A 22,595-nucleotide genomic window follows, 5' to 3' on the forward strand; every position below is an offset into this window, starting at 1 on the left:
CGTTGATTTGCATTTTTCGTTGTTTATTTCTCTGTGAATTTCTCTGCCCAGGAGTTGCGCTTTGAGAAATCGATTTCTTCATGTTGATGCCTGCTTTACGTCAAACCTTTTCCGCATTTTCAAATCCCCAGCTGCGGAACTTCCCTGCAATGGGGCACAACTTTGTTGAAAAGTCCCTTTGATCGTGAATATGCCCTTTACTGCAAAGCGTTGTATGCAGGTAGACGTTAACTACTGCTTGCCCTAGCACGTAACCAAAAACAAAAACAAAATGCTGGAAAGTTTCTCTAGTGAAGTTCTTTTTTTTTTCTTCACTATGTGAGGAACCAAACATATGCAAAGTTGTAATAATGAAACGGCGGATTAAAAGAAATCATTTCATATATTCATGTTTTATAAAACACAACAGTTTTCTAGATGAACAATCTGCCCTCATCTCATTGTGCTGATAGTATACGTAAGGATGGGAAATAGATGCATTGAAAGGAAATTGCACCTTCATCAAAAAACGTTGGCATATTAACAAGTCGATTAACCTCCAGAGCGTGTCTGGTTGCCGATAAAGCAATTGCTCTGACTACAATACAGCAAAGAGTTCAGTATGCGCCATTATATCTGAAACCGGTATTATTTTTAGCGCCAATATTGTCATTACGCTTGAGGGCCTTATCAGGAGGTTACAGCATTCTTTGCTCTCTGCCTTTGCTCGCTGAAAATTGATTTGATGTTGTGCAGCCGAAAGCGCCAGTTGTATTCTAAAAAGCACAGTCATTCTCATCTAAAGCCTCAAAGCATGCTCTATTTATCAGATGGTATCATTACTAAGAATGAGGAAAATGCCGAAAATATCAAGCTGAAGCTGTAAGTGGGGTGAAATGACACCACTTGAGCAGATGAACACGACGTCAAAATGAGCGCTTAAAGCAACAAACTTAGCCTTTTTACTATAACGAGACTTGTTACCATCATGGAATTATAACAGACTAATAAAAAGGCTCCACGAATCGTAGGCATGCAATCTTGCAGTCTGTTTTTGCTTCTCGCCGAGCACCATGTTTCATTGTGCAGAAATTACAATGTGAGGCCACAATTTCTTGTCGGGCAATCAATTTGCGCCTCAGGTGACCATTTATAACACCCAGCACAGCATTCTAGAATTGATTTGATTCCTTGCACATATGTAAGCTTTTTTTTTCATCTCGCATTCAAACTGCTTGGTATTTGAATCACTACATTGTTTAAAGGAAGCAGCCAGTGTAGAAACAGCACCAGTCGTATGACATCGACTGGGCCATAGTAAAGCCGTAGGGTTCGTAATAGTAGGTTCGTATATTTGCTCACCTTGCACCTGACACAGAGGCCGAGCGAGACCGCAAAAAGAAGCGAGACATCATCCGGGTAGAAATGTGCTCTCAAACAGACCAAACGTAATCCGGGATTGGTAAAAGAAGGCAGCCTTCAAACGTAGCCAGAGGAATTACGAACGCCTTTCCTGGGCACGTGCTGGTGTTCTGATTCTTCTTTGCCTTTGCAGGGTTGAGTCCACGTTGACTATCTTTTTTCTTCTTTGCGTCACGATTTATAGCTTAAATCGAAGCGAATGGCTCTAATTTATAAATTAGGCTGTTTTTTAATTAGATAACGAGGTGCAAATTCTGCAGTGACTAAAAAAGAAAGGCACCTTTGAAATCGTTTTTCATTCCCTTCTTCAGCTGCTAACCGTCTGTGTAAAGTCAGCTTAAGAAAGCGCAGTTTCGTGCATTGTTTCCTACCTCTTCTTACGATATTTGACTCGATGATTTCAATCTACAAGAGTTCTGTCGGTAACTCTCTACGTTTTCCTCTGATCATCGTATGGGACCGTTAACGGCGGGAATGTTCAGCTAGTCTATTTTTACTTGTGTCGTTTATAAGCCTTGCTGCTTCCAGTTGGTTTCTTTGTAGTGAAGAAGACCAAAGAATGGCAGACAAAAGAAAGATGGCTTAGCTCTGTTATGCCTGGATATACGTAGCGAAAAGCAGTGACTACCTCGGGATCAGAAGAAGTTAATTTCTCCAGTCTTATGCACCATTCACCAGCAGCTAAGCTCTCCTTGGCTTCCATGTCGAGCGCGTCTAAGTTCACCGGTGTTCTATAATTTGTTTACAGGAAAGGAAAAGCGCAGCGTCTGTCACTCGCGGAAGGCAAGAAGCGCCGCCCGGCGGCTTCAGAGCGCACTCATTCCCGCTTGGCCCTCATAGCTGACAGCAGATGGGGGACGTCACATCCTTGACGTCACCCTAAGTGAGGGACTTGATTATTTTAGTATTTGCTACTATCACATTGCGCGCCAACCGCAGTTATCTGTCACTCGTCGAATCCCGCTATCCTCCTCACGATACAGAAGCGGAATTATAAATATTTTTTCACGACCCGAGGCGTGGCACAGCGCTGAAGCGTTCAGCTGGGAATATAGAGATGGGGGTTCGATTCCCGGTTGGTGCATAACGTTTTTAATGATGAGGTGTCGCACACCTCTTAAGCGTTACTTTAGAGGAGGCTGCACAGCTAGCATTGGCTGTGAAGTCATTCGGTCACGGCATACGGCATACGCGAAGCTCGACTCCGATTCTCGCAGTGAAGCTTTTCGCTTCAAAAGCAGTGTCATGTGCCATCTTTATAGCTTATTCTTCTTTGTCGCTCAGCGTTTTTTAGACTGTTTCTCTGCTATGACGATATATTTGCCGTTGTCGATAATAATAATAATAATTGGTTCACAGGAAGTGAAAAGCGCAGTATCAGTCACACTTACTCTGTGGACACCTGAACCGCGCCTTAAGGAAAGGGAGGAAAGTGGGAGTGAAAGTAGAAAGAGAGAAAGGGGAGCCGTAGTCGAGGGCTACGGAGTAATTTCAACCACCTGGGGAACTTTAACGTGCGCTGACATCGAGGTACTGCCCTGATGGGGCTGGGACAAGTAGGTCACCGCCGCTTGCAGCAGGGGCCAGCCTGCCACAGAATTTTTATCAGTTGTAGGCCGTCATTGCACCCGCCACCGTTTCGAGTGGTGGATGACGGCTGTTGTTGCGGCGCGCGTCTTTCTCTTCCCCTTCCTTTTCTTTCTTCTCTATTTTCTCTTCTGTCTGCACGAGGCAGCCGAGGTGCCCCGCCGGGGTGGTGCAGTGGTAAGACGCCCGACTACTGTGCCGGAGTTCCCGGGTTCGAACCCGACCGCGGCGGCTGCGTTTCGATGGAGGCGAAACGAAGAGGCGTCGTGTGCTGTGCGATGTCAGCGCACGTTAAAGATCCCCAGGTGGTCGAGATTACTCCGTAGCCCTCCACTACGGCTCCTCTTTCTCTCTTTCCACTTTCACTCCTATCTTCCTCCCTTCCCTTACGGCGCGGTTGCGGTGTCCACAGAAAAACAAGTCAGACAGTTACCGCGCCTTTCCCTTCCTATAAATAAATAAATCAGGCAGCGGAGGTGCCCCGCCGGGGTGGTGCAGTGGTAAGACGCCCGACTACTGTGCCGGAGCACCCGGGCTCGAACCCTACCTCGGCGGCTGCGTTTCGATGGGGGCGAAACGAAGAGGCGTCCGTGTGCTGTGCGATGTCAGCGCACGTTAAAGATCCTCAGGTGGTCGAAATTACTCCGTAGCCCTCCACTACGGCTCCTCTTTCTCTCTTTCCCTTTCACTCCCATCTTCCTCCCTTCCCTTACGGCGCGGTTGCGGTGTCCACAGAAAACAAGTGAGACAGTTGCCGCGCCTTTCCCTTCCTATAAATAAATCAGTTTTAAATCAGGCAGCGGAGGTGAAACGGAGAGGCGTCCGTGTGTTGTGCGATGTCAGCGCACGTGAGGCGAAACGAAGAGGCGTCCGTGTGCTGTGCAATGTCAGCGCACGTTAAAGATCTCCAGGTGGTCGAAATTACTCTGCAGCCCTCCACTACGGCTCCTCTTTCTCTCTTTCAACTATCACTCCCACCTTCCCTTCACATACGGCGCGGTTGCGGTGTCCACAGAAAACAAGTGAGACAGTTGCCGCGCCTTTCCCTTCCTATAAATAAATCAGTTTTAAATCAGGAAGCGGAGGTGAAACGAAGTGGCGTCCGTGTGTTGTGCGATGTCAGCGCACGTGAGGCGAAACGAAGAGGCGTCCGTGTGCTGTGCAATGTCAGCGCACGTTAAAGATCTCCAGGTGGTCGAAATTACTCCGCAGCCCTTCACTACGGCTCCTCTTTCTCTCTTTCCCTTTCACTCCCATCTTCCTCCCTTCCCTTACGGCGCGGTTGCGGTGTCCACAGAAAACAAGTGAGACAGTTACCGCGCCTTTCCCTTCCTATAAATAAATCAGTTTTAAATCAGGCAGCGGAGGTGAAACGAAGGGGCGTCCGTGTGTTGTGCGATGTCAGCGCACGTGAGGCGAAACGAAGAGGCGTCCGTGTGCTGTGCAATGTCAGCGCACGTTAAAGATCTCCAGGTGGTCGAAATTACTCCGCAGCCCTCCACTACGGCTCCTCTTTCTCTCAACTTTCACTCCCACCTTCCCTTCACATACGGCGCGGTTGTGGTGTCCACAGAAAACAAGTGAGACAGTTGCCGCGCCTTTCCCTTCCTATAAATAAATCAGTTTTAAATCAGGAAGCGGAGGTGAAACGAAGTGGCGTCCGTGTGTTGTGCGATGTCAGCGCACGTGAGGCGAAACGAAGAGGCGTCCGTGTGCTGTGCAATGTCAGCGCACGTTAAAGATCTCCAGGTGGTCGAAATTACTCCGCAGCCCTCCACTACGGCTCCTCTTTCTCTCTTTGAACTTTCACTCCCACCTTCCTCCCTTCCCTTACGGCGCGGTTGCGGTGTCCACAGAAAACAAGTGAGACAGTTACTGCGCCTTTCCCTTCCTATAAATAAATCAGTAAAAAGGCAGCAGAGGTGGTGGTGGCGGTGGTGAAAACGGTTATTGAATCTTGAGCCTTATTGACTGTTTTGATGGGTCGGCTCGATATCGCGTAGGGTGGCCGGGAGCTTGTGGCTCTCAGCGACTCAGAACCCAGCCCACCAGCTCCTTTTGTGCAGCTGGTCTGAGCTGGACACCGCGTCTCCCATCGCTCTATGTCTGTTAGTTGCAAATTGCGGGGTGGCTGGAGCTCACAGCACATGTAGAAGATGTGATGAAAGTCTGCTTCGGGTGCCCCGCAGGGGGGGCTTGCAGGGGAGAAAAGGCCGGGGTGGATATGGGCAAGGTGTGCTGGAGATAGGAAGGTACGGGCCTGGAGCTGGCGCCAGGTCACCTGCTCGAGTTTAGTGATTGGTGTGGGGGGGGGGGGGGGGCGGATACTGGAGTCGTTGCTACCTATAGTGGAGAGTAATTTAGTTATAGGTAACCAGGTGGCTCAGCTACAGAGCCAGTAGCAGGCCCGTGCATTTTCTTTTCCTTCTTCCTACAGCCACAGAAACAACGCTGACATCGCACAGCACACGGACGCCACTTCGTTTCGCCTCCATCGAAACGCAGCCGCCCGGTCGGGTTCAAACATAGAGTTCCTTACACTATCTAGAGGGAAAGCTGAGGGCGCTGCACTTCAGCCACCATGGGGGCGCTAAGAATCATGGGCCGGTGTGCTACTTGTTGCGGGACAGTCGGTTTTTCTCGAGTACGTGGAGTGGCGTTACTGCGATGTTTTTTTTTTTTTCGTTATCATCATCATCTGAAGGTGCGTACATAGACCGCGAAAGCCATAGTAGCGAAGGCGCAAAAGCAGACGTCGCCAATAAATGGTTTCTGTTTCCCGAAATGCCATTAAAAACTTCCTTAAGTGATCGCACAACGATAAATATTTTCATAACATTTTTTTTATTTCTAAGTTTGCCTATTAAGTGCGAAATGTTGGTACTTGTGTTGCTCAAAACTAAGCCAATAGGAGAAAGGGCCATCGCTTATATTGGATAAATATCACACTGACACGCTGTTTCTCTCTCTCTTTACAATTTATAGTCACAATATTCAATCTTAGGACATTATTTACGGTAAAACAACGTTTATCTTTGCATTAGTTTTGGCCAAAAGTTGTAGTTCTGCACTCGGTAGCTCACCGGCCCATGATGCTTTGAGCGCCCATGGTGGCTGAACTGGCCGTCTGGAAACTCCATGTAAACGCCCATAGACGGCAGCACAGCTTTCCCTCTAGGTAAGAGTAAGAAACTCTATGGGTTCAAATCCATGAACTCCGGCACAGTAGTCGGACGTCTTACCACTGCACCCCCCCGGCGGGGCGCCACCTGTCGATGACGTCGACGATCGCCACATCCTGTGCACGTGCCCTGGAACAGAAATATCAAGAAAAACGATTGGAGGAAGCCGAACGTAACGCTACTATAAGGACGAGGATTTTAACCTTTGCCTGACAAGCAACACCGATGTCCAGAACATACAAAATTTTTGATGAAGACAGCCTGCGCGACATTTCATGGTATATTTAGAGACCAGAACTATCCTAAAAAGCGAGTTCCTGAGAAAGAAAACGCTATTCCACCTGCCATTTTGCTTCGGTTCATTTTTTTCGCTAATAGTACCCTCTCTAAAAGGCATTGTGAGTTTATTCATAAATCCCAGCCGTTATCTTAAGTGACACTACTCAAACTGCTTCTGTCTTCTCAAGCAGTTAGGAGGATGTAGAACCTAAGCTTTTTTGGCGAGCAAAATAGAGATGACTTGGCTTACAAGAAATCTGAACTCAAAGCTGGCTTTTAGACTTGGGTAAGTTGTAGTCATTCTATCCTTCAACAAAGTTGTTGCACTTTGCATTTGCGTGAAATTTCAGTGAAAATTCTAATTCTTTCGCGAGCCTAATAATTTTGAACTGTAGCCACAATCGCTAGCGTCCCAGCAGCATGCTATCTATCCACATTATTTATGCCATTTTCCTGCGCATTCCTGCAATAATTACAGAGGTTCGAATGTTCATTTCGACTATAATAGTGAGGAAACACAGGTACAAGAAAAGAACCTAATATATTTGTCCTGATAGGGTGCGTATTGTTGCAAAAACGGTTTAGGATGGTAAGATATGTGAGGTAACGTTGGTTGCGGTCGGCACTGTGATGGAGGGCTAATGTGCACCCATATCTTGTAGTACAGAAATAGACTACATATTAAAGAGCAATATTACATACAGCAAATAAACAAAAAGCCATGTCAGAAGAATTGCAGTGGCAGTAAGGCTATTACATGATGAAGAGAGCATGTTTACTCCCAGAGCCCACAGGGAAATGGGAGAAACATGCGTGGTCAGCATAATACAATAGATATAAAATTAGCATATTTATTGAAGCAGGTTATGATAGATCTTCGAGTAATGTAATAAAATATAGTAATAAAACTTATTCTGATATTAAAATATATAATAAAGTGTCATTTTGAAAACAATAAATAACTCAATATCGTACGCTTCAGGAGTTCAGGAACGTAGCGCAAGATAAACACGAACAATGCACAATTAATATGCAAAGAGAAACATACGTTGGGTCCTGTTCTATCCCTAACAAATTTATGAAGGACGTAGTGCTAGGGGAACACTAGTTCCTAAAAGTTATTACACGCGTGAGCTATCAGTCATGTTTCTTCGCGACGTTTGCCGCAACTACTGGAACGCGCTTTCAACTTCGATGACTACGCAATAAATTTAGTGTTTTATTTTTTCATAAAGAATTGTTTGAATAAAAGTGATCATAAAATGTCATGACGTTCGTAAATGAAGGCTGCTAAGGAAAGCCTCCGGGTGCGCCTTGATGTCAAGGGATTTAAATTGCACTGGGCTTTCTTCTGCAACATCGAAACGTTTTCTGAGTTGAAGATAGGGGTATATCCCAGAATAAACACCTTTTTTTTTTCTTGCTCCAACACTTCCTTGTGTGCCAAAGCAATTATCTAAAAGTGCCGGTTGAGCTTAAAAAAGCGGCACGTTCTGCCGTTCTGCTCCGCGCATAGCATTGTATAGGCTGTGTTGTACTCATGAAAAAATACATAATTTTGATGCGCTCCATACGACACAGATTTCAAAGACCCCAGATAATCCCCTGAAATTATATCTACAACTTCTCGGAAAAAAAGTGATAATAATAGTGAGCATATCACCTCTGGAATTAACATTTCTTTCCAAAGTTGCACTCACCTAGTTATGCCCAACCTCACTCACGACATCTAGCTATAAATGCGCCTTCTCTAGAGTACAATAAGCCCTACCACGTATGGTCACATCCCGATAGAATGCCAAGGAGGGCCTGAAGATAAGACAGTTTTAATAGTCAACCAGAACGAGTCTTGCGTTCAAGCTTCCTTCTCTTCCAGGCTCGCGCTTGTGGTACCAGTCGTCATATTCGACATAGACTTCTACGCGGCATTTGCCCCCCTCCTCAGGAAGCATCATCCCGATGAAAACAAAAGGAAGTAGGAGGTTAAAGTCAGTCCGAGTTGTACGGCTTCATACGTACAACGTGCACGACGTCGGCTTATTGCTGGCGTCGCTTTGATGTCGACACCTCGTCTGGCACCACCTCATAAGTGACGTCCAATAAACGTCGCTGAACAACGTAGGGCCGGAATTATCGCCCCAATAGTTTTTCGGAGAGTCGACGGCGGCGAATAGGCATCCAGATCCACACTTTGTCTCCAGGTTCGTACATTACATGTCAGTTTCTATTATTGTAGCGTCGTGAATCATGCTCCTGCTCATTTTTTATCCGCACATGTGCTAGTTGGCGAGCTTCCTCTGCACGCTGAGCGAATTCCTCGGCGTCCTGATTGAGATCATCGGTGTCGACATTCAGGAGCAACATTGCATCCAGCATAGTTGTTACTGATCGCCCGTGAAGGAGGTTGGTGTCATACGAGTGGTGTCTTGGCGTGCCGTATTGTAGGCGACCGTGACGCAGGGAAGAATTTCTTCCCAATTCTAGTGGTTCACGTTGACGTACATGCAAAGCATGTCTGCGATGGTCTTATTGAGGCGTTCCGTCAACCCATTGGTTTGACGGTGATTGGTTGTAGTTCTACGGCGGCTGATACCACTGAGGCCGAGAACGGTGTCCAATAGTTCGGCCGTAAATGCAGTTCCTCGATCAGTTATAATGAGTGCCGGAGCGCCACGCCTCAGAACAATGTTCTCAGCGAAGAACCAAGCTGCTTCGGCGGCGGTATATCTTGGCAGAGCCTTGGTCTCCGCGTAGCGGTTTAGATAATCGGGGGCGACAATTATTCATTTATTCCCGGCTGTAGACGTCGGAAATGGTCCCAGGAGGTCCATGCCAATTTGCTTACAAAGTGACGTCGACACTTGGAGACTGGAGTAGGCCGGCTGGTTTTACTGGGGGTAATTTACGGCACTGGCAGGCTATGCACGTACGTACATAGTGTTTCACTGTCGCCGGCAGTTTTGACCAGTGGTATCCGTGCTGTACTCTAGCCAACATGCGGGTGTAGCCTAAATGACCGGCGGTTGGCTCGTCGTGGCACACTTGCAAACCTTGACTGCGGAGAGCCTATGGAACGGCGAGTAGATGACTGTTTCGCCTGGAAGAAAGTTCTTGTAAAGTACTTTGTTACGAATAAAGAATGAAGGGTTTACTCATGCAAAAATTTTAGGCACAGCCGTAGTTCACTTCTTTAAGAAATCAATAAGAGGGAGCAATTCCTGGTACTCTCGCTACTGTATGCCCTGAAAGACAGCTAGCAAACAGCGTAGATGCTCTTCAAATGTGGCCGGAAATACGATCACATCGTCAAGATACACCAGGCATGTTTGCCGCTTAAGTCCAGAAAGCATAGTGTCCACCAACCTCTGAAACGTTGCTGGGGCCGAGTATAAAGCGAACAGAAGGACATTAAACTCATGCAATTCATCGGGAGTGACGAATGCTGTTTTCTGCCGATCCCTCTCATCTACTTCGATCTGCCAATATCCACTTTTCAAGTCCATTAATGAGAAGTAACGTGCATTTCGTAGCCGATCAAGGGAATCGTCAATGCGAGGAAGAGGGTACACGTCTTTTTTGGTCACTTGGTTGAACTTGCGATAGTCTATGAAAAATCGTAAGCTGCCGTCCTTTTTAACAAGTACCACGGGGGAAGCCCAGGGACTCTGTGACGACTGGATAACGTCGTCTCTAAGCCTTTCGGTCACCTGGCGCTGAATGGCTTCACGTTCTTTCGGGGCCACACAGTAAGAATTTTGTTGAATCGGGCGAATTTAGTCATCCGTGATAATACAATGCTTTGTCAAAGGCGTTTGGCCGATCCGCGATTCAGAATCAAAACAGACTCGAAATTGATCTATGAGATCTATAAGGCAGTCCCGTTCTGAAGAAGACAAATTTGGGCTCACATCGACGATGGTTACGGGTGTCTTGCACGCTGATCCTTCCTGTTGCAGCAAGAAGCAGTGCTGCGCATTTGGGATGCAGGCACGCAAATGGCTGCAGACAACAGTAAGCACAAAAGAACTATGTAAAGGGCAACTGGATCTAGCCGCTATTTGTACATATCTTTTAAGATGGGGTCGGAGGACGATGCCTCGAAGCTTAGCTGCCAGGCGAGCTTGGAAGACCTGCGCAGCCTGGTCCGGCGTACTCTGGAGATGGCTTGGGTCAAGAGGTTCCTCTACTAAGGAGCCTTTACTAAGGAGCCTTCCCAGCTAGAGCGAAGGCTTCTCGCCAGCCCCAAATAAATATTTCTACTCGCGTTCACAAAACCTATAGTGTGCACGTTTATTAGCTAAGTTGGCAACTTCAATTTACAGATGAAAGCATCTTTACCTCAAAGAATCATAAACAGACGCAAACATTTTCCTACAACATACGCAGAGCAGGTATAGAGAGTCATGTCTCCTGTGACGTCATGCAAGCAAGGTTAACTATAACAATCGCTATAACTGATGCCATGAATCGGGAAATTTAATATTCTTTACAGAGTCAAGATGATGTCAAACAGCTGTAACATTTTGCAGAAATAAGCGGCAAGTTTATCCTAGAACAAGGTGCGAAATTGTAGTAAAATTCGTGGAGAACAAAAACGCCGGGTTTGCTCTTTTTCGTGCACTGACATTTGACAATTCACGAGCGCTTTTCTCGCCTTTCTTGTCTTTGTCTTTTTTTGCGCTAAAAAAACCTTACATCAAAATGAACTACCAACTCGCCCAGCAGGAAGTTTTAATGTAGACAGGTCATTATAGCTAACTGTATCGTCATTGTCGTCGCTACTACCATCATCATCATCATCATCGCTATCTTTATTATCACTATTATCAACTAAATACACCGTCATTTCAATCGCAACTCCGGCGTTCTTACGCTATACAAGGAAAATGACGATCGGCTGGGTATCGGAGGGAGGCTCGATTCCTGGTGGAGACATTGTTTTTCTTCAGTTCGGGCGAAGATTTCTGCCGATACGCGCTGCTGACATATTTGGCCAACACTCCCGTCTACGCCACCCAAGAGCCAAGAAAGTCATTCGCCTTAAAACTTAAAGCCCAGATGCCAATGGTGTGAATGCGTTGAAGAATATGTATGCGCTCTATTGCCAGCTCGCGCTCCGAGTTTTGTACACCTGCATTTTCGGCACAAAATGCTATCCGCTGTAGAAGAATCCGCAAAGTATGCCTTGGACTCATTCTTATGAATATTCAGCGTACTCCAGATGACATGTTAGCATTCAGTGGACAGTTCGTTCTCGCCAAATGGCAACTTTAAGCTATATAAACATGTTTTTGTTCACGCACATAAAATTACAACAACAAGAAGGAAGTATGGCGTAAATATATTACTCCGCAACACAAAACATTTAAACGTTGAAAGCGCGAGCGGTTTAGCAGTATCCCCAAGATGTGAACACGGTCGCACTTCCACGGACAACTCAACTTCATGTCTAATGAAATTCGCACTTCTGTACGCATCGTCATGTCTGAAGACGTGTGTGCGTCACATGCTCGGTCGATCGCAAGGCTCGGTCCGAGGTTTTGCGCTGCGTCACAGATGTTTTGAAAACAACCAGACCGCCCCACTCATTCGTATAGAGTTCAGTAGGAAGCCTCCGTGATGTAGACAATCCTGGTACTCCGCGTCGAGACGATGAGACGGCCTGCAGCACAAATGGAATCGATAAGTATTGTAACATCCGGGGGGGGGGGGTAGGGTGTAATTACTCGTGCTAGACAGAGGAGGGGCGTGAGGCGTGCCTGCTTCATTAAGAACTGTATGGTAGTTATGGTAACTTTAAAGGTTCTACGGCCAGCACAAACGCAACCACAGACCTGCGTAAATGACTGAGTTTATTTTTCGAAGCGTCGATGTAAAGCCACTCGTATTGTTCAATACTGATTTCTTTCTCAAAATCCTCCGAAGGGCTCTTTTAAGATTATCCTATTTAGCTAACTAAGCTCCCGATGTAATAAATTTTAGGCTTATATCTGTCGATCATTTTACACAAGTACGCATATTCCATTGTGATCAGTACGCATCAGGAGAAGTTAAACACTTCTTCAGTCACACCTGAGTGTTTCCTGCAAGTTTGCACTAAGGCTATTCTATTTTCTTTCCTAACTGGCACTGATAGATTATAACAATGCTAGCCTAGCCTCTATATATCATGTTTTTTTCTTCTATAGAACCAGACGGAGGATTAGTAATGGAAATTCACTAATATATATATCGACTGACTGGAGCTTAAGCGAGCACGGGACTGAAAAAAACTGAAGTTCACATCACTTTTTTGCACGAGACCAGCAGTCTACGCTTCAGTTTTGCCGTGTTTTTGCCCAGGTTCGGACAATGCTCGCAATCTCACCTATGTAGGTCAAAACCAAGATGCTGACAACAAACGCCATGGCTAGCAAGATGCACAGCGCGAACACATAGCACCACTCTCGCCTGGCGTTGCCCACCCTGAAATTAAAAATGAAGTTCTGATTAGATATGAACACGTTAAAAATAAAAACAATGGTTATGTGCGGACATTTCTTTCGCGTTAAAATCTTGAGGCTGGCATAATGCGAACAGATGTGGTGTCACTTATGTCAGCGCGACAGTTTGACTCCGTCTTATTCCCGCAAGAAACTAAATTGTTAATCCAAGCGAGACTAATTCTGAGAAACAGGTGGTTTCAATAATTCACGCCCATAAACATGCGCAAAGTTTAGTGAGATAACTTGCAGCAGCAAGCATGACCATGAGAAGATTACCATTACCACTCAGGGCAGACATGACTTAGGTAGCTATATAGTTAAAATAGACGATATTTCCCTAAGCGGAACCAAGTCAACTTACCGCGGATATTAGTCGCCAATGCCAGTTGTGCTGACTGTAACTTCCAGCCCAGACTAACATGATCCACACTGGCTCCGAGACACCAAAGTTCCACAGTACAACACGCCCGTGATTGCGGCACAAGGGCTAATTTATATGCACTGTGGCCGCTCCAATTTTTCCGGCAAATCAGAGCATAACATGGGAAGCTCTGTACATTAACCCGTGCGTATTGTTTCTATACCGCTTACTGTTAACCTTTTGTCAATACTTATGCTGCTTTGTACGAAGTACTCTTTTGAAAATGGAAGAACTCAGTTTCTATATAACACAGTGGCTATCGTTCAGGAAACCATTTTAGGATTCTGCGAAGATGGCATGGGCGCCTACCTCCGCAATGCTGATCAGTCAGCATTCAATGACGGCATTCATGACCTGACTTGCTTTGCAACCACGCCTAATATACTTCCATAATGAAGACTCATAATGAAGTCAACATAATGAAGGCACGTGCTCTGCCCTTATAAGTTAACAGTACAAGAAACGTAACGGGAACACGAGACTTGCGGACGGCACATTGAGCGCCTGCTTTTATTGTTTATTCCGATAAACACATAACCATATATACCTTGAAAACTATCACCATATGTACCACAGACATGTGACTTCTGCCCTACGCGATACACACTTCTGCGATGTTAAAATTATTGTATGTTTAACATTCGGAGTTCTCTTCTTTTTAGGTTAGCGCTGTTCTTGTAGACTGGCTATCTCAGCTGCCTCGATTACCTAACGCGCCATCTGTTCACTGTGCTTTTCAAGCACTTCGAAATGTTCAAGTTCAGTGTTAATTTCTTGCTTTTTGATTGAAGTGCAGACGTATAGGCATACATGTGAGAGATTTCCAATCGAAAACTTGCACCGCAGAATTTAAGCATTGTAAAGAGCTTGAGCTATCGCAACTATCGCGCCGAAGCAGTGAAAATACCGCCCTTTTGCGCAGTAAACCGCCCCTTCGATTCATTCCAAGCTTGCATTTAATGTCGATGACAGCGTCGACTCTGAATTTGTTCACATTATAGATCTGCAAAGCTTGTCATGCATAAACAAAGCGTGATACTTGCAAATTATAATGATTGTTTATAAGCGCTGTCTCTGGGAGGAAAGGTGAACCTCTACTGCTTTGATGAAGAGCTGGCCATGGTCGAAACGATGCCATCTAGGTCTCGTTTCGACATGAAGGCTTTAAGTTGGCATCAGAGGTGCAAATGCACTGCGTCATCGCAAGAGACGAAAATATTGAAGGCATCCATTCGTTGCGGTAGGCGTTCTCAACTTTAATCCGCCAATCTTCAAGCCGATCTCTAGGCAAAGCCGCATACAATTTCTTCATCTATCTTCTCTTCCATTTCAGTAACTACCCTTCATTGTCGAGTTGGAATGCTCGAATTCAATCTCGTCCGCTGCGACCTTGGTTCCGTGGAGGCGAAACTCTACGCGCCCGTGTGCTGTTGTATGACGACAGTGCATGATAAAGAACCCCGAGTGGTAAACATTAACCCAAGTCATCCGCTACGGCGGCCCTCATAGCCTGAGCTGCTTCGGTGTGTTAGACGCCATTATACAAAGCCTTACTTTATAGACAGTTTCGTTGCAGACAGTTCAGGTGCTCCACTCTTGCTCTCTGATATTTTCATCGCAGCGGAGCCACCACTACGGTTTGCAGTAATTAGTATCGGACTATTGCAATGCGCCGACATTCTTGTTGTATTTAGCTGTAAGGTTGAAGGGCTCCATACGTCTTGTTCTCAGGTAGGAGCTGACAAACATATTATCTTAGGGGTAGTGCAGGTTTTCCCGAGAATCACGTTTTTTACGATTATATTCGTTTTCATTTTTTTCTTTGCTTAATGTGTACAGTCTTTTTGTTCCTCAAATCAGAGCTTCTACAAATCAATCATCCGAAGTTCGGTACGAAACTCTGCAATGTGCCCCATAATATTTACCTGTGACTTTCCACAATGTGCCTCAGAATATTTAAATATGACATAATGAGGGTTATAAAACGGATGCTAGGCGGCGGTTACTTCAAAGTCGCTATCCAAATGTTAAACGGGCCAGGGCTGTTTAAAACATAGAAATACAAAGTACCACTTTGCCCCAAAATCTGCGGCGTTCATGGGCACATACGCGAATTATCCTTAATCATAATATTCATGAAATATTCCCGGTCACCGGATCGAAGTATACGTGTCACTATAACCAGAAAACAACAGCGAAGAGCCGCACCTCTCGGCCCTGATCTGTGCCTCGAGAATCGCAGCTAGAACGGGCGCCGCAGTGGCCAGGTGGCGGACATCCCCGGTGATGTGGGATGGCACAGTCAGCGTTTGAAACGTTGGGTATTGCTCAGGCAGGGCAACCGGCTCGCTCACCGATATGGTGAGATCTGTCTGAAATGATTACATGACCGGGCACAGAGCCAACACAAGAGACAACGATGTCTTTCAAGCTCCCTTGCTTTATTTTACCATGGATAGGTTAATGGAATAAGATTTTTTTCGCCAAACACTGTTGTACCTTCACTTGCAAGCACGCGCAGTTCCGCAGACTAGTTAATAGTGGCGGAATGATCATGCCTTCGCTGCATCCACTCATCGCAACTCTGGACAAGAAGGGGGGGGGGGGGGGGGGTGCTTGATGTCGTGTGTGTTGCGCGGCCAAATCAGGACGTTGCAATGCGAGGTGTTCTATGGGAAGCATTGGGTGAGAACAGTGGAACTTTGTCCGTGCTTGCAAGCTCCATCTGGTAGTACTGTGATGAGCAACAACGAAACATGGGGTGCAGTGCACTCACAAATTACCTTTTTTTCTTACCAATACTACCCTCTGCCACTTTCATGAGCTCGTGGCCTCCCTTCTAGAAATAAATTATTTCATTCATTCAGTACGCCAAACCAGGTCGCCTCAGCCGTAGAAACTAAGTCATAATTAAAAATCCTCTCTTCACCTGCTGCCGGAACAATGGTAATAAGCAGGTAACTAGTGAGGTAGCGCTGTATAGTCTTATCAGTTTAAGAGCACGCTTTAAATATAAATCACAAATACGGGTCTCAGAGAAAGTTATGAGGTCAGATGTGTCCGTCAGCTGAGGCTGGTTCAGTATTCCTTTTGTCACAACTGCGCCGAGCCGGGCGGTAATTTAGTGCAGGAATTTTATTTCAATTTTTTCCTGTTAACTGATTAAAAACGAATGGAAAGTTGGGTTGAAAGAATCATGGTCTAGATTATATTCTTCTCCTTACAAAACAAGTGACAAGGAGACAGAAGGCGGTATTTCAAGTGGCTGACGACATAAAGAGTAAGCGAATAAAGGAGACACTCGTATGAATTTTGATAAGATAAAAGACATGAAAAGAATCATCATCCATCTAATGACCTCTGTAAAATCCCTCTTAGCCATTGTTTGCAATTTACGTCATTAACACCTAGCCAATTGATTCACAGGACAGGTGTTATCAATGTCTGGTTGAAAGATATTAGTCACTCGTAGTTGTTGGCATTTTATTTACTGCGCAATGCAAGAATGAGCCTGCAGAAGGACTGAGATCACACAATCAAACGTTTCCGACTAATGCAATTTGGGACTCTTGTGTCTCTTATCAGTGTGTATTGTTATCTTCCATCAAGTATGTCACGAAATCGGTGCACACCTTCGTTGAGTCAGCACAGCGCGAAGAATGCGCGCGCGTGGCGTCGCGTATAGAATTCCAGAAGATTGGAGAAATGTCTCCTTTTCCTTGCGAGGAGAGCGCGTAGCTTGAGTGCATCAGCGTTACCCCCTCCTCATTACTTGGCGGTGACGATGATTAACCCGGCCGGAGAAGCAGCTGGATGTCTCCAGAAGGTTCGGCCGAAGCTAACCAATGACTACGTGGATCTTGACGGGAAGAGGAGAGGACGCTTGCGCAGTGGAAGTTACGTGCATGTTCGTGCCTGCCTTGGCGCGTTGTAAGACAGACGCGGCGTAGCCTATTTTCTGAGGTCGCGTCGCTTCGGCAAGCTGGTCAGTTATATAGCCAACGCTACAGCCACTGTTGCAGCGTTTGTTGCAATGAGCCAAGTGCTACTGCTCGGCTCCCGAGGTCAACCCGCTGTTCGGCAAACCCACTGATCTGCGAAGGAGCGGCGCTCGTCTACGAGACGGCCACATCGTGACTCTCCACACGTCGGCCTGCGACGTGCCCGGTGAACAATTTGGTGCTTATTTACTCTGACTCTCTCGTGCATTGTTCAGTGATGTAAAGCCTCTATGCTGTAGAAGCATAAATTCTCTTTAAGTTGCGTGTTTTGCATTGCCCTCCTTGTGAGCCTTCTCTATGTGGTTTACGTATTACTGTAAATTCATCTGTATCGTATCTTGCTGTGTTTAGTTTGTTTTGTTCGTTAATTCTGACTCCGACCCTTACTCCGGCTCGAACCGGCGAAAGCTGAGCACCGCACGGCCACCCCTTTCTGTCACTACAGGTAGCTGACTTCCTGGCTGAGCTTGCCACACAGGGAGAGGGAATCTCCTTTGAGACCGGAACAGCTGCCCCCACACACTATAAGGGTATCTGGGAGTGTGGGCACCAATAGGGGCGCATCGTTAATAATTCATAATAATTACGGGCGACACTATCGCAAACTCAATCTTTTTTGTAAAGGTTTCCAGTTACTACCAGAAAAATTGTTTTCAGAATTTTGCGATGCACCAGATACATTAGATACCACAAAGTGCTACATTGGCCAATAGAAGCACAAAATTCTGTCTTACTTTGTGGCTTGCTCCACTTGTTTCTGAAAGCAAAAGGTGAGATAGTGGCAAGCGACTCGGTGTGCAGAACCAACGAAAATAAGCAAGTAGTTTGTGAAGGCATATTCAGCGCAGTACTTTGTCTACACTCAAAATTACGCTTTCGGCGCTCAAAACTGGTTCTTGGTTCGACGCCACGGCGTCACCAGAAATAAGCGCAAGCGCTCAAAATACCTACTTACCGAACTGCTGAGACGTCGCCGCTGCAAGTAAACCATGAGCCAACCAATTTACTCGGAGAAAAAAATGTCCCAAAACCAGAAAATAAACTAGAAAGCGACAGAAACTCCTTACAAAGAAATATAAACTCCGCTTACTGAGCGGCAAGGCGTCCGTGAGCTGTGATGCCATGAAAGTAACCACTGTTTTAAAGCAAGCGGCACCCGAGCTTCGTTTGCAATGTAGTGAGAAGAAATGTTTGACCAGGACGGCGCCTTCAGTTAAGATGCTGCTATTTTTAGCCCGGCTCATCGCACGGCATATGTAATTTCGCAGCCATTTTTGCATACTTTGAGTTTTGTTCCAGCTTCTTCCACGCCATTTTAGTCTTGTTTATGCCATTTTGTTCGCAGCATCTTACATCACTCTGTGTCATTTGGACGAATCTGCCAAACGCAATCAAGTTAAAATTGAAAACTGTTTTGGCTTTACTTGGGTGAACTTTCTCATGCGTCGCTCAAGGACAAATAATTAACTGATTCATGTGAAGCGCTCTGCACTCTAGAGTTAAGCATAAGGTGTGGATAACTGCCACGCTTGGCTACTCGACAGATGTCTAGTCTGTGGTAAGGCTGAGACTGGAAAACTTATTTTCGAAATATTGAAAATAAAGCAAATAAATAACACGCCCTCTTTCTCTCTCTTCGGTCCGACGTCTAACGTGGCTCGGCTAGATTCAACAAGAGCGAGAACCTTTGCGCTCTTCTGCGGGGTGTCACGCTCGGAAAAAGGCCTCAAAAATATTTCCTTTAATCGTTTCTTACACGCCGAAACTAACGTTAACTGAAGAAGAGGGCTGATTTGGGATGGTTATAATTCATGTTGTATGGAACGAAAACAACAGCACTGGCAGTCAGGACAGAAAAAAAAAAGGGACCGCCACCCATACGCTGAATTTCGGCGTTTCCGTCGTTCCGTCTAAGATTAGTTGTGTGAGCGTGGTAGCAAAGAACTTAATCGCTGATCTCGAAATCTAACACCGAGAACAAAAATATACTTTATACATACTTCCCTTAATATCTGCTTAAGGAAATTGCCCCTCGCCTGTAGATTCTTCATAGAAGGCGTTCTTTCAGACCGAAAAAGAACTATGTACAGGGGTGTGTCGATGCCATGTTTGCTACAGTGCTTTACCCACCTTTGCTACAGCTTCTTTACCCAGAGTCGGTGCTCAAAATTGTACCTTACCATATTGAGCATGCGCAAAGAAACGAAAGGTGTGGCAGCTGTATCACTGAACGAATGGATTGAACGATGCTGAGCAGTGGAAAGAGTAATACCAGCGCCTTCGGGTTTCAGAGAAGTCGGCGTGGGATATACTGGCAGACTTGATGTACTTTAGACAGACAGGGCAGAGCACCCTACTAGAACATTAATTACTCTTTATGACCCCGCACCGTACGTGCTCTACTTATCACTACAGCAGATGGGGTAGCTATTGTTGTAGCGGTCTCTGCAGCTGTCTCCGCTAAGTATAGTCATCAGCGACTCATAGCGCACCGTCCTAAATTTCACTCATGACCGTATAACAGTCGAAGTATTTCACTCGCAAACTCATCTGCCTAAACACCTGACCTTCATCTGTGGGCGCCGGCCTACCTGGACCTAAACATTAATGCGAGGGTGCGCCAGCTAGCTCAAGGTATCACTTTTCGAGGTGCTTATCACCCCCCCCCCCCCCTCAACATCCCAGTCTGGGTCAGGAGGGAGCCCATATTCACTTCAAGCGATCTATAGGTCCACACCCAGAACTTACAAAAACTAAGACCCTCCCTAGCGCCAACTTGAAACGGACACTTTGTTTTTTTTCAAATTCTAACATATTTCTTATCATCTTTGCCGAGCGCTATGTTCCGACGTGTGAATACAGGGGTATTTCGGGAGATCTCTTTATATGTCTGGAGTTGCATTACAATACACACGTATACATCCGCATATCGAACTCGAGAGGCTCGTCTACGCAGCTCTACACTGAACGACCAACGAGCACTGATCGGTCTTGCTCTAGTGACATCCAGATTTGAAGGCTTCCTGGCCAACTACTACATTTCGGGCATCCCTCCCCCACCCCCTCCCCCCTTTCTTACGGTTCAATAGAGGTTTACCAACCAACCAACACATTACCAAACGAAAACTGACAGGAGGGATAAGATACGAAGGGCGGCTTACTTAACCGTGACGTGTCCCCGAACTCGGAACCTATATAAATGGAAAAAAGGCTTGAATTAGGCGAAACCTATGAAGAAACACAAGACCAAGTATTTTACCTGCTTGCTTCGTTTATAAATGCGTTGATGTACTGACATCAGTTCCGCTTAACTGCATGTTTAAAAGTAGTCATCTCACCCACTTATTAGCCACCTGCATGTAACCACGTAATACAATAACAGTCTTGCCTCGTGACATTATTTCGCCAAAATTCTAATTACACAACCGAAGGCAATCGTTCTTTTTGCACCGTAGGATCCGTGCCATATCAGTGCGCATCATCTATGCTTTTCAGAGCCACAGCTATTGTATCTTTATTATGGACCCTATAAAACATCTGCTTAGTGAACCTTTACAGCAGCAACCTTTCTGCCTACGAATTGCCTTTCCCTACCGGCCTTGCAGAAAATGAATTGCTATCTGCGTTGTTAGGTCACTTGAGAGATTTTCAAAGCTGCTCAAAGTCGATTAACATACAGGACAAGTGGCGCAAAGAAATAAGTAAACAGCTAATTCCACCTGCCGCAGCAGTTGCTTGATATAAATCGTACAGAATGTAATGGCTGTGTAGTTTTTACGGGCATACCAAGTGCGGAACTAAAGCAGTGGCGAACAAGTAGGGTGTAATCAAGGTATTCCGCTCCATGTTCGGCAAGAGATTACAGCACTCTTTCACGCGTGTTCACATTAAAGAACGTCAGTACAACGTGGAATACATTGTCAGTGCGGTGCGCGGGTTAAATATCGTGTCCCATTGGTGGTGTGCCCTCTAGTCACTAAGGCATAAAGATACGCACAACTCGCGCTCTGGTTGCACGTCCTCAAGTTTCTTCGTTGTCACGTCTGTTTTCCCTGCCGTCTTTTCCTCATGCCAATATGGACAGTCTGCATGTTGATAAGGCCCTTTATTGGAATGTACATTAACACGACGCTCCGGCAAGTTCATTAATGTCAAATGAAAGGTTTAGCATGCCGAAGGCACTAACTCTACGCTTGAATGTTCCCATCTGATGAAGCGAACCATATATACTGAACAGCGTTCTCGCGGAGGTTAATGGCAGGAGATGGCATAGAATATGTTGACCGTCGAAAAGAGGTTGTACTACTACGGTATAATTAGGGCATCACACTTAATTTCCGCCTGAATAGAGAGTAGGCTTGGTGATCAAACATCGTCTAATTACTCAAAACGAACAGGATAGCTCTCTTTCGTGGATCCCAAGGGAGAACGGCAGCCAGGTTGCAACCCAAGCCTGAAATCGCCACTGAACGTTTTTCTACGCGATATCATGTAAAAAGAAGTCCAGATTGAGGTCTTAAGTTTGGTCGTAGGTCTTGTATGTAGCATGCACACTCAAATACAAACCAGTGCCATCAAACGTGCCAAGGAACTAAGGTGTGGCCTTGCTTCCAGTTGTGCTCTTTTGACCTCAAAGCTGTATCAGCAGTCTGTGAAACAATGACTTTCACTCACACGCTCATTTCTCTGTGGAGACGTATTATGAGCTAACTACTACTAGGTATTAGCACACTGCATTCTTGAGAAGAAACATTTGCTTACCCATGCCGTCACGCTAACACCTTCTTCTTTCTTGTTCTCTGTGCCGCGCGCCTTTCAGTTTGAAAACTGAAGGCTATACGCTGCCAACTATCCCCAGCAAATTAATCTTGTAAAATTTTATTAGACGCTTATTTTTTATTCACTGGATCATGTAATGAATGTTTATTAAAACTGATGGAGAGGAGAGGAGAGGATGAGCGCACAAGAACAAATATTGATGTCGTCCTCTGTTTGCTTGTGAAACCAGCAAGAATTGGTGATGTTTGTATCTATTTTTACTTCTCCCGATTTTGAAAGGTCTGCTATCAGTTAAAGTTCACTCTTCCTTACTGTAACGCGGTATCGTATCAATACTGGTACCATTTAATTTCTCCAAAGCGTTTTTTTAAGCACCGAGGGGTGTGGGGGGAATATTGGTACAGGCCATTCGCTGTCTCACGTCGCAAAAAGAACAAGAAATGACAGTGAAGGTATAGCG

Source organism: Amblyomma maculatum, chromosome 5 (genome assembly GCF_055883805.1).
Source record: "Amblyomma maculatum isolate TAMU_Amacu chromosome 5, ASM5588380v1, whole genome shotgun sequence".
In the NCBI taxonomy this organism is placed as follows: domain Eukaryota; kingdom Metazoa; phylum Arthropoda; class Arachnida; order Ixodida; family Ixodidae; genus Amblyomma; species Amblyomma maculatum.